Below are 13,525 nucleotides of genomic sequence, written 5' to 3' on the forward strand. Positions count from 1 at the left end.
AGAGGATCAATAAAGAAATAGAGAATCTGAATATTACTATAAAGGAGCTAGACTTAACAGACATTTATAGGACATTACATCCCACAACAGCAGGATACACCTTTTTCCCAAGTGCTCATGGATCATTCTCAAAGATAGACCATATGCTGGGTCACAAAGCAAGTCTTAACAAATTTAAAAAGATTGAAATCATACACAACACTTTCTCGGATCATAAAGGAATGAAGTTGGAAATCAATAATAGGCGGAATGCCAGAAAATTCACGAATACCTGGAGGCTCAACAACACACTCTTAAACAACGAGTGGGTCAAAGAAGAAATTGCAAGAGAAATTAGTAAATACCTCGAGGCAAATGAAAATGAAAACACAACATATCAAAACTTATGGGATGCAGCAAAGGCAGTGCTAAGAGGGAAATTTGTTGCCCTAAATGCCTATATCAGAAAAGAAGAAAAGGCAAAAATTCAGGAATTAACTGTCCACTTGGAAGAACTGGAGAAAGAACAGCAAACTAATCCCAAAGCAAGCAAAAGGAAAGAAATAACAAAGATTAGAGCAGAAATAAATGAAATTGAAAATATGAAAACAGTAGAGAAAATCAATAAGACCAGAAGTTGGTTCTATGAGAAAATCAATAAGATTGATGGGCCCTTATCAAGATTGACAAAAAGAAGAAGAGAGAGGATGCAAATAAATAAGATCAGAAATGGAAGAGGAGACATAACTACTGATCTCACAGAAATAAAGGAGGTAATAACAGGATACTATGAACAACTTTACGCTAATAAATACAACAATTTAGATTAAATGGACGGGTTCCTGGAAAGACATGAACAACCAACTTTGACTCAAGAAGACATAGATGACCTCAACAAACCAATCACAAGTAAAGAAATTGAATTAGTCATTCAAAAGCTTCCTAAAAAGAAAAGTCCAGGACCAGATGGCTTCACATGTGAATTCTACCAAACACTCCAGAAAGAATTAGTACCAATTCTCCTCAAACTCTTCAAAAAAATCGAAGTGGAGGTAAAACTGCCTAATTCATTCTATGAAGCCAACATCACCCTCATACCAAAACCAGGCAAAGATATTACAAAAAAAGAAAACTACAGACCAATCTCTCTAATGAATATAGATGCAAAAATCCTCAACAAAATTTTAGCAAATCGAATCCAGCAACACATTAAAAGAATTATACATCATGACCAAGTAGGATTCATCCCAGGTATGCAAGGATGGTTCAACATAAGAAAATCAATTAATGTAATACACCATATCAACAAATCAAAGCAGAAAAATCACATGATCATCTCAATTGATGCAGAGAAGGCATTTGACAAGATTCAACATCCTTTCCTGTTGAAAACACTTCAAAGGATAGGAATACAAGGGAACTTCCTTAAAATGATAGAGGGAATATATGAAAAACCCACAGCTAATATCATCCTCAATGGGGAAAAATTGAAAACTTTCCCCCTAAGATCAGGAACAAGACAAGGATGTCCACTATCACCACTATTATTCAACATTGTGTTGGAGATTCTAGCCAGAGCAATTAGACAAGAAAAAGAAATACAAGGCATCAAAATTGGAAAGGAAGAAGTAAAACTATCACTGTTTGCAGACGATATGATACTATACGTCGAAAATCCGGAAAAATCCACAACAAAACAAATGAGTACAGCAAAGTAGCAGGTTACAAGATCAACATTCAAAAATCTGTAGCATTTCTATACACTAGTAATGAACAAGCTCGGGGGGAAATCAAGAAACGAATCCCATTTACAATTGCAACTAAAAGAATAAAATACCTAGGAATAAATTTAACTAAAGAGACAAAAAACCTATATAAAGAAAACTACAAAAAACTGCTAAAAGAAATCACAGAAGACCTAAATAGATGGAAGGGCATACCGTGTTCATGGATTGGAAGACTAAATATAGTTAAGATGTCAATCCTACCTAAATTGATTTACAGATTCAATGCAATACCAATCAAAATCCCAACAACTTATTTTTCAGAAATAGAAAAACCAATAAGCAAATTTATCTGGAAGGGCAGGGTGCCCCAAATTGCTAAAAACATCTTGAGGAAAAAAAACGAAGCTGGAGGTCTCGCGCTGCCTGACTTTAAGGCATATTATGAAGCCACAGTGGTCAAAACAGCATGGTACTGGCATAAAGATAGATATATCGACCAATGGAATCGAATAGAGTGCTCAGATATAGACCCTCTCATCTATGGACATTTGATCTTTGATAAGGCAGTCAAGCCAACTTACCTGGGACAGAGCAGTCTCCTCAATAAATGGTGCCTAGAGAACTGGATATCCATATGCAAAAGAATGAAAGAAGACCCATCTCTCACACCCTATACAAAAGTTAACTCAAAATGGATCAAAGATCTAAACATTAGGTCTAAGACCATAAAACAGTTAGAGGAAAATGTAGGGAGATATCTTATGGATCTTACAACTGGAGGCGGTTTTATGGACCTTAAACCTAAAACAAGAACACTGAAGAAGGAAATAAATAAATGGGAGCTCCTCAAAATTAAACACTTTTGTGCATCAAAGAACTTCATCAAGAAAGTAGAAAGACAGCCTACACAATGGGAGACAATATTTGGAAATGACATATCAGATAAAGGTCTAGTATCCAGAATTTATAAAGAGATTGTTCATCTCAACAACAAAAAGACAGCCAACCCAATTACAAAATGGGAAAAAGACTTGAAAAGACACCTATCAGAAGAGGAAATACAAATGGCCAAAAGGCACATGAAGAGATGCTCAATGTCCCTGGCCATTAGAGAAATGCAAATCAAAACCACAATGAGATATCATCTCACACCCACCAGAATGGCCATTATCAACAAAACAGAAAATGACAAGTGCTGGAGAGGATGCGGAGAAAGAGGCACACTTATCCACTGTTGGTGGGAATGTCAAATGGTGCAACCACTGTGGAAGGCAGTTTGGCGGTTCCTCAAAAAGCTGAATATAGAATTACCATACGACCCAGCAATACCATTGCTGGGAATATACTCAAAGGACTTAAGGGCAAAGACACAAACGGACATTTGCACACCAATGTTTATAGCAGCGTTATTTACAATTGCAAAGAGATGGAAACAGCCGAAATCTCCATCAACAGAAGAGTGGCTAAATAAACTGTGGTATATACATACGATGGAATACTATGCAGCTTTAAGACAGGATAAACTTATGAAGCATGTAATAACATGGATGGACCTAGAGAACATTATGCTGAGTGAGTCTAGCCAAAAACTAAAGGACAAATACTGTATGGTCCCACTGATGTGAACAGACATTCGAGAATAAATTTGGAATATGTCCTTGATATCAGAGTCCAGCAGGAGGTAGAAACAGGGTAAGATAATGGCCAATTGGAGTTGAAGGGATACAGACGGTGTAACAGGACTAGATACAAAAACTCAAAAATGGACAGCACAATAATACCTAATTGTAAAGTAATCAGGTTAAAACACTGAATGAAGCTGCATCTGAGCTATAGGTTTTTGTTTTGTTTTGTTTTGATTTTACTATTATTACTTTTATTTTTTTCTCTATATTAACATTCTATATCTTTTTCAGTTATGTTGCTAGTTCTTCTAAACCAATGCAAATGTACTAAGAAATGATGATCATGCATCTATGTGATGATGTTAAGAATTACTGATTGCATATGTAGAATGGTATGATCTCTAAATGTTGGGTTAATTTCTTTTTTTCCATTAATTAAAAAAAAAAAAAAGAGAACGGGTAATTGGAGCTGAAGGGATACAGACTGTACAACGGGACTGGATATAAAAACTCAGAAATGGACAGCACAATACTACCCAATTGTAATGCAATTATGTTAAAACACTGAATGAAGCTGTATGTGAGGTATAGGTTTTTTGTTTTTTTTTTCTTTCTATTATTGTTTTAATTCTTATTCTGTTGTCTTTTTATTTCTTTTTTAAATCGATGCAAATGTACTAAGAAATGATGAATATGCAACTATGTGATGTTATTAAGAATTACTGATTGTACATGTAGATTGGAATGATTTCTAATTGTTTTGTTAATTCTTTTTTTAATTAATAAAAAAATGAAATTATAAAAAAAAAAAATAAAAAAGTTGTCCAAGGGGTGGATGGGTAGTTCAGTGATAGAATTCTTACCTGGCATGCGGGAGACCCAGCTTCAATTCCAGGCCCACGCAACCTGCCCCCCACACCCCTAAAAAAAAATCCAGATGCTAGTGTTTGAGGATCTCCCAATGAAAAGACCACCCCATCACCTCATCATACTGAGCGAAACCACAGCAGTTGACAAGCCACATTCTTGCATATAGAACCTCCAGGCCATTTCAGGACAGAGAACAAAAATATTTAAAAATAAACAAGGCTTTATTTAAATGTACCCATCTTCAAAAAGGCCCACCCTGACCAACTCACAAGCACACATGTTCCCACCTCAAGCACACATGTTCCCCTAGCACTGATTATTGTTTATTGCCTATCTTCCCTTGCAATGTAAGCTTCGGGAAGGCAGAGATTTTTGTTTTTCTTGCCCACAGGTATATCTCCAGTGCTTAGGCCAGTATCTGGCACATAGTACATGCTCAATAAATATTTTTGAAATTATAAAACAAGAAAAAACTTCCACTAATATACTATATATAAATATATATATAAACTAAAATAAATAACTACTAAATAAAAATCTATGAGAAATAACATTTCAATAAGTTTACGCTAAAGAAACAATGAAACGTAAAATAGGACAGAAAAGATGAGAATATAAAAGCTCAATTTATAAGAACACGTGATTAACTGTAGTTCTAGAAAAAAGAGGACAGAAAACTAAGACAAAATAATCATAATACAGGAATAATTTTCCAGATCTTGAAGACACAGATCTCTAGATTGAAAAAGCTAACCATATCATGACATTTCTGAATACTGAGAATAAAGATGTTTCCAGAGAGAAAAGAAAAATCAGAATAGCTCTAGACCTTTCAACATCAACCACAGAAATGAAAATAAAATGGAAGAATAGCTTCAAAATTCTGAAGGAATAAAATTTTAAACCCAGACAAATATATACGTATAAAAATCAAGCATGTGATGGATGGGCAATGGTGGCTCAGTGGCAGAGTTCTCACCTGCCATGCCAGAGACCTGGGTTTGATTCCCAGTGCCTGCCCATGTTAAAAAAAAAAAAAAAAAAAAATCAAGGGTGGGGATAGAATAAAGAAATTTTTTTTTTTTTTTTTTTTTTTTTTTTTTTTTTTAAAGGAAAGACAGAGAGAAGGAAGGAAGGATAGAAGGAAGGAAGGAAGGAAGAAAGGGAAACATTTTTAAACGTTTTCTTGTTTTATTGTATTCTGTTTCTCCGTTTTTGTTACATGGGCTGGGGCCGGGAATCGAACCGAGGTCCTCCGGCATAGCAGGCAAGCACTTTGCCCGCTGAGCCACCGCGGCCCGCCCATAAAGAAATTTTTAGACATGTAAAAACTAAAAAATTTTCTAATGAAGTTTCTGAACGGGGGTGTATGTGTGTGTGGAGAGTAGGATATGTGTGTGTACTCTACTCAAACAAGAAAGTAGGACAAGAACATGGATGATGACAAACTCTAAACATAAGGGTCCAACACAGAAATGCAGCCAAGGGAAGTCTCAAGAATGTCAGATGCAGCAGAACTAGAACGTGACCAATCTAGACTATAGGAGGGAAGTCTCCAGGAAATATACAAAATTAATAAATTAACTGAATACATGACCTTCTGGGAAAAAATATTAAGTCTTAGATTAAAAACAAAGGAAGAATTTTTTTAAATTAAGGTTAAGTACAAAAAAAAGCAATTTTACAAACAAGGCAATTGCTAACTCTAGGAAAACCAAAAAGTTGTATAAGAAAACAATCATATTATACAGTCTAGATCATGAATGAATAACATTTATATAACAGTAAGTTAGCAGTGACTATTAGTTTTATAACAAAAAATTTTAATATAACAATATTGGAAGAAAGGGGGAGGGAAACTAGGATATGTGAAATGGGTTAAGAAAGCTAAATCCTCTTGTACAACAGAAAATAATTAGGAAAACGTTTAAAAAATCTTAAATCAAGAAATCGCATTATAAGAAATAATGTACAGATAGGGAAATAAGTGCCAGAAAAAGACAGTTAAGGATTGAATGTGTCTTCCATTGGGGAAGAGGACTGGCAGGCAAGGAACTGCTCTAATTTGCTAGGAGTCTTTTGGTACTTAGGTGATTTTATAAATATGTAGATATATTATTTCAACAAAATTAAAATTGAAAATAGGAATAACAACCATCCTGAACTAATTTTACAACCCAAATTTTGGTAATTATTGTGCAAAATTCCATTTAGAACCACTTAAAACAATTGAACCTTCATTAAACACCCATACATGTATTTGCCTAGGATATAGACTGTTGACCCATTGATTTGCATCAGTTTATTTCTGAAGTGGTTCAGTATTAATATGATTCTGTTTTTTAGTTCTTGATCATGACCTTAAGTACAGAACTGTAAGTAATTACAAAGCACATCTTTGCTAGTTTTAGATTTTTTTCATTTTATTTAAGCCAAATTATCAGAATTTTTTTATTCCATTTATTCCTTTTGTTTTTCTAAGATAAATCCGTTATAAATTTCCTTTAGTAACTTCAGGGGCAAAACCTGAAATTGTCATATCATCCGTTCATTTCCTTCCCTCAGGTAAGATGTGTCAGAAAGCCAGCAACCCACCCAGAGGCAAAATACACTCAGAAGCAAAGAAGAGGGTGGCTGGGGAGTATTTTAGCTTATCAGAAATTTTCAAAACTTAACATTTCAGACAATGCTCAGGTAGATTTTTAAGCTGTAGGAAAAAAAAATGTAACAGGGAAAGATGAGGATAATAGAACAGAGTCAATAAGAAGTATTTTTAATTGATGGAGAAGTCATAAGATCTTGCCAAACATGGCTGCCGTGGCTGATGCAAGGCAACACAAAATGGCCTAGACCGAGACCGGCTTTCTTCCCAGAACTGGCGGTGGTTCGCGCCAAAAGCACTAACCTTAAATCTGCCCTCCACCCTAGCAACAACGGTGACAATCCCAGCCCGACATGTGTCCCTGCATGCTCCCAGCCTATATAAGCCTGTGCACTTCCTCAATAAAGCGGACACCTTCCACTCACCCCTGAGGGTTGTCTCCTGAGTCGTTTCTTCGTGACTGTGTGCTGTGTGCTTGACTCAGTACGGCCGCTTACCCCCAGCCATCAGCTACCCAACATTAATATTGTGTGAGAGTGTAGAGGAGGGAAAAGAGGTGGTTGCTAAAGAAAAAGATCCTGCTGTACCAAACCCGGAAGTCATTGGTACCCTAATACATACTTGAAAACTTTTAAAGGGACAATAATATAACAACAATGCCTTTCTCTGTTATCATAGTTGAATGAACTCAAGACGTTTTATGTGTAAAATATTTTTCCAATTCTCTCATTAAAAAAAAGTTTTGTTACTTTAAAAATCAAATATATTTTGTGAATTTATAACTAATAACCAAAACAAAGGAAATCTAATAAACAAGTACTTTTCAGAGTAAGGGCTATTTGTTGCTCTTCATTTAGCAAATAACATCTGTATCATAACCAGTGAATATTTAGGAGGAATACACTTGTAGGAGGAAATTGCTGATTTCTCCCATATTGTCAATATACATGCATTTATACGAAATGCCCATATTATTAAATTCATTAACCTGAAAATTGTTTTAAAAAAATCATGTTTAGCTTCCCTGGGAAAGGTTACTTGAAGTGGTTGCCATGGAACACAGATAGACGTATGGGAACACTCGAGAACCTTTTTTGGAAAACCAGACTAGTGAGTATGACTTGGATCTTTTCCAAAGAGCAGAAGCTCAGGCTACTGAGGATTTGAAGTTGAGGCTACAAGGCCAGAGGGGAGCTACATGATTAAAACAATTGCCTTTGGCCCTCATGAGCTTGACACTTGGTACCATTCTCCCTATTCTGAAGAATATGCACAGCTGGGATGTCTCTACGTGTGAATTGTGTTTAAAATATATGAACAGCCAAACAATACTCTGCCGACACATGGCTAACTGTGTGTGGATATACCCACCTAGTGATGAGATACACAGCAAATGTTCAACCTCTGTGTTTGAAGTAGACGGCTAGAAAAACAAGATCTACGGCCAAAACTTGTGCCTTTTGGCCAAGCTTTTTCTGGATCACAAGACATTATATTATGATGTGGAACCCTTCCTGTTCTATGTTATGACAGAGGTGGACAATACTGGCCATCACCTGATTGAATATTTTTCCAAGGAGAATTCATTCCTCAACTATAATATATCTTGTATCCTTACCATGCCTCAGTACGAGACAAGGCTATGTCAAGATGCTCATTGATTTCAGTTATTTGCTTTCCAAAGTGGAAGAAAAAGTTGGCTCCCCAGAACGTCCACTCTCAGATCTGGGACTCATAAGTTACTGAAAGAAGTCCTTCTCCGTTACCTGCATAATTTTCAAGGCAAAGAGATTTCTATCAAAGTAATTAGTCAGGAGACAGCTGTGAATCCTGTGGACATTGTCAATACTCTGCAGGCCCTTCAAATGCTTAAGTATTGAAAAGGAAAACACCTAGTTTTAAAGAGACAGGACTTGATTGATGAGTGGATAGCCAAAGAGGCCAAAAGATCCAACTCCAATAAAACCATGGATCTGCTGTTTAAAATGGACCCCTACCAAGGGCATTTAAAGTGACCTGACACTCTGAGCCAGCAAACCCCAGCAGTAGGAAAACCATTTCTGTTGCTCTTGTAATAGGCAAGTACAGTATCCTTTGGGAACGCCATCCCCCTCAGGACTGTCCTGGCTCTGACCTTTGTGTACCCTGCAGATGCTGGTTCTGAGGAACTGTTTTGGCCTCAGCGAGGGTGCCTGAAGTGGATGTGTTAGACATATGCAGATCCCTCATAGCACTGACCCAAGGAGTTGTTATCATACTGTACATGTTCAGTCACTGGTTCTCTCCTCCTATTCTCTAGTCCCATGAGGTTGTGTTGTGTCTTCTATACTGTTTGTAATAGTGCGTCTTGCCACCTGCTACCAGACTTTCGAATATGGTTGCCACCATTAGAACCTTTCCAATTACTCCTTACCATGTATTCTGTGGAGAGACAGGGAAGAGGTAGCACTTCTGAATGTGTCTGTACTGAAAGGGGTCATTCACTTTGAATTTCATCTAATTTTATATTTTTCCTCCATTTTTTATTAAACAACCTATTTTTGATCCTTATCAAGCTGACCAGAGCCATATACTTTTGAAGAGTTTCCCAGGGATTACTCTGAATGAGATGGAGAGAATTAAGAGGTGATGATCCTGTATTTTGAATCTACCTGTGGGCAGTGTCTTGGTGAAAGGGAAATCACAGTAGTAAATATTTTATTTTGTTTAGTCCCTGCCCCTTTTTACATTTCCAGATACTAAAATAATTTTCAGTTTTCACTTTCATGCCACATTAGCTGGTTGCAAAGCTCTTTTCACCTGAACCAATGTGATATAGTTCACCTATACTTCTGTATAATCTGCACTGGGTTTTGTCCGAACATCTTCAGAGAGGTAGAAAACTGTTGGAAATCACTGATAGTGCTTCCTGCCACCTGGTAAAATTGCCACAAGAAGCAGTACCAGCCCATGACTCAGCAAGGCAGAATGACTACTCCTGCCAAGGATTGCTTCTCTTTTCAACCATGCCTCACCCTAGGACTAAAAAACTTCTGCCCCTCCAAGAACTCCATTTCCTTTTTGGAATTTGTCATCATGCCCCTAGTTTCCATCTCCTAATTTTGGTGTTCAAGTGAAGGAAGAGATGGTCCCTCTAATTTCTCTCTGGCCCATTATAACCTGCAATCTTGGGGCAGCTTTTGATGTATGACACGTCACCCTTCCCAACTTGGTCTCCTATCACACTGCTGTTTTCTTGTGGAGCCCTCATAATCCCAAACTCTGGTCATTTGTGCCATTCTCTTGTCATTTCTGTTCACTACTAACCTGTGGGTTTGGGGGTTTTGATTTTAAGCATGTTCAATGGCAGCCCCCTCCAGTTTCAGTGTCACTGTTAAATTTATCCAAAAGCAACTTCAGTAGGGGTTTTCTTGAGGGGTAAAAGTTTCTAACAGAAGCTGAACCCTACTCCATGTGTTGTAGAATGTGCTCTTCTATATATACTTCTCAATAAAGCATGTTCTCTGCTAAAAAAAAAAAATGCTTAAAAATTAAACAATACATGCAGCTTGACAATTTGCATACATCTAAGTCTCTGGTCCTGGTACAAACTCAACATTCCTATACTTTATTGCCCTAGATGAGGGATCAGCAAACTGTAGCCTACAGGTAAAACCTGGCCCACTGCCTGTTTTTCCTTTTTTGTGTTTGTTTAATTTTACTTTTATTTTTCCAAACTTCCTACTTTTTCTTCCTTGGATTGGAAACTCTACCTGCTGAGCCACCGTGGCCTGCCCTATATATTCTTTTTTTTAAAAATATTTTAATTGAGATATCTTCACACATCATACAGTCCATCCAAAGTATGCAATCAATGGCTCACAATATCATCACACAGTTGTTTATTCATCACTATGATCATTTTTAGAACATTTGCATCACTTCAGAAAAAGAAAAACCCATACCCCTTACCCCTCCCTCTCATTAACCACCATTACTGCAATCTACCCAATTTTTTTTATTATTCCCCTATTATTTTTTTTACTCATCTGTCCACACCCTGAACAAAGGGAGCAACTGACACAGTTTTCACAATCACAGTCACACTGTAGAAACTATACAGTTATATATCATCTTCAAGAATCAAGGTTGTGTTTCAGTTCAATGCTTTCAGGTACTTCCCTTTAGCCACTCCAATACACCATAAATTAATAAGGGATATCTATATAATGCATAAGAATAACCTCTAGGATAACCTCTTGACTCTTTTGAAATCTTTCAGCCCCTGAAATTTTATTTTGTCTCGTTTCTCTCTTCCCCCTCTCTGACAAGAATGCTTTCTCAATCCCATGATGCCAGATCCTGGCTCATCCTAGGAGTTCTGTCCCACATTGCCAGGGAGATTTACACCCCTGGGAGTCACGTCCCACACAGAAGGGAGGGAAATGAGTTCACCTGCCGAGTTGGCTTAGAGAGTGAGCCACTATCTGTTTTTAAATAAAAGTTTATTGGAATACAGTCATGCTCATTTGTGTGTGTACTGTCTCTCCTATATTGTGTATATTTCATGCTATAACAGGAGAGCCTAATAGTTGCGAAAGAGACCATACATCCCACAAAGGCTAAAAAATTCATTATTTGACCTTTCTCAGAAAGTTTGGTGACCCTGCCTTAGATTATTTTTTTTCCTACCTTAGATTCTTAACTATTTTCTTTTTCTAGTTGCTTATTCATCCTACTCTCTACATTGCCACTAGTTAAATTTCTAAAACACTCATTTGATCATGACATTTAAAACTTTATTTTAATGGCTCTCAACTGCCTCCAAAATAAGCTTTCATCTCCTTAGTAAGATATATAAGACTCTATACAACTGATCTCTGCTTACCTTCCTAGTCCGTTTTTGACAACAATGCTTCCCATGCCCTTTATTCTAAGCTCTAGCTTCACTGCAAGGACACTTGAAGCTTCCTGAACATATACTCATTCAGTATTGAGTACTTAATATGCATAAGATACTGAGCTAGACACTGGATATATACAAAGACAAGCACACACAAATTTATCTCCAGTTCCTTTTGAAACTCTACTATACTGATATGATGGCAAAAGGGGAGAAGGGGAACCATTTATCTATCAGAGAGAAAACAGGAGAAGAAATGACAGAAGTTAAGAGATGTCAACACAATTTTGGAATATGGAAAACATAATTTAGCAGAGAACAGAAAGCAGAAACCCTATACCCTGCCAGGGATTTAGAACATCATAAGCAAAAAAAAAAAACCAAACAAAAACAAAAACAAAAAAAAAAACCTATCCTCATCACAGAACTCAAAACACTCCGGAATTGGAGAAAACTTCTTGAGGGGTGGAGTATATATGGGACTGGAAACAGGACTGTTTTCAAGTCTATACAGACTGTGTAGATACTGTCCCTCATCTCAGAAGATAGGCAGTAAACAGACGCTAGACTAGGGGACACTAGGCACTGTCAAGGCCACAGGTAAATGTCTGTTTGAAAGTCTATGTACTGAATGATGAGAACCCCACCTTGATCCTCTTCCTTTATTTGGCTTCCAAAATTCTGCCAAATTTATGGCTCATTATCAGGAGGGTAGTAGCACTTGCTTTGAAGAAAGTGAGAATCCTAAGAGAACAGACCTAATATTATGGAGGATCCCTCAAGAAAGTGCTTGGGTTGCAATTTGAGCACAGTCCTGTTGAATAGTTCTGTACAATACTAAAATTTCCAATCAGTTTTTAGTATTTCACTCTGAAATGTGTAAGGATACGAATATTCCATAAATTTGAGGAAAGCCTCTAATACAAAAGGTAGAGACCAAAACAAACTGGAAAAAAAACAACAGGCACCTTGAGAAGAGAGAGACAATTAAAGGAATAGAGAAGTGATTAAAAAAAAAAAGCACAAAACCTCCAATTGTAATTACCCTCAAAGAGGTAAAATACTACACCCATGAACTAAGAAGAATGGTTTAAAATGAACCACTATTTGGATGGATTTTGTATGGGGATGGAATAAAATTGTTTTGGGGAAAAAAAAATTTTGATCCACTAGTTCCAGAAACAGCTTTATACATGAAAAACATGAAATAAGAAATAAAATATCTTGGAAAGCCCTGATAAATCTATGACAAAGCTTCTTGAGTTAAACAAATTCAGCAAGGTAGCGGGATATTACATTAATGTGCAAAAATCAGTAATGTTTCTATACACAAGCAATGACCCAATGAATCAATTAAGGAAAAAATTCCATTCAAAATAGCAACTAAAAGAATCAAGTATCTAGGAATAAACTTAACTACAGAAGTAAAGGAACTATACATAGAAAACTACATAACACTGCTAAAAGAAATCAAAGAAGATCTAAATAGTGGAAAGACATTCCCTGCTCATGGATAGGCAGGTTAAATATAGTTAAGATGCCAATTTTACCTAAAGTGATCTACAGATTCAAAGCAATACCAATTAAAATACCAACAACCTACTTTGAAGACTTGGAAAAGCTAATTATCAAATTCTCTGGGAAAGGAAAGAGATGTCTAATAGCTAACAATATCCTTAAAAAGAAGAACGAAGTGGGAGGATTAACACTTTCTAATCTCATAACTTATTATAGAGCTACAATGGTCAAAACAGCATTGTACTGGCACAAAGACAGAAGTACTGACCAATGCAATTATATTGAGAGCACGAAAATGGACCATCAAATCTACAGTCAACTG

General features: G+C 36.5%; 1 pseudogene; it reads left to right on the forward strand.

Moving 5' to 3' along the window:
* The first annotated feature begins 7,855 nt into the window (after positions 1-7,855).
* Positions 7,856-8,813, forward strand: LOC143690451 (histone acetyltransferase KAT7 pseudogene; annotated as a pseudogene).
* Positions 8,814-13,525: the final 4,712 nt, after the last annotated feature.

Source organism: Tamandua tetradactyla, chromosome 7 (genome assembly GCF_023851605.1).
Source record: "Tamandua tetradactyla isolate mTamTet1 chromosome 7, mTamTet1.pri, whole genome shotgun sequence".
NCBI classification, from domain to species: Eukaryota; Metazoa; Chordata; class Mammalia; order Pilosa; family Myrmecophagidae; genus Tamandua; species Tamandua tetradactyla.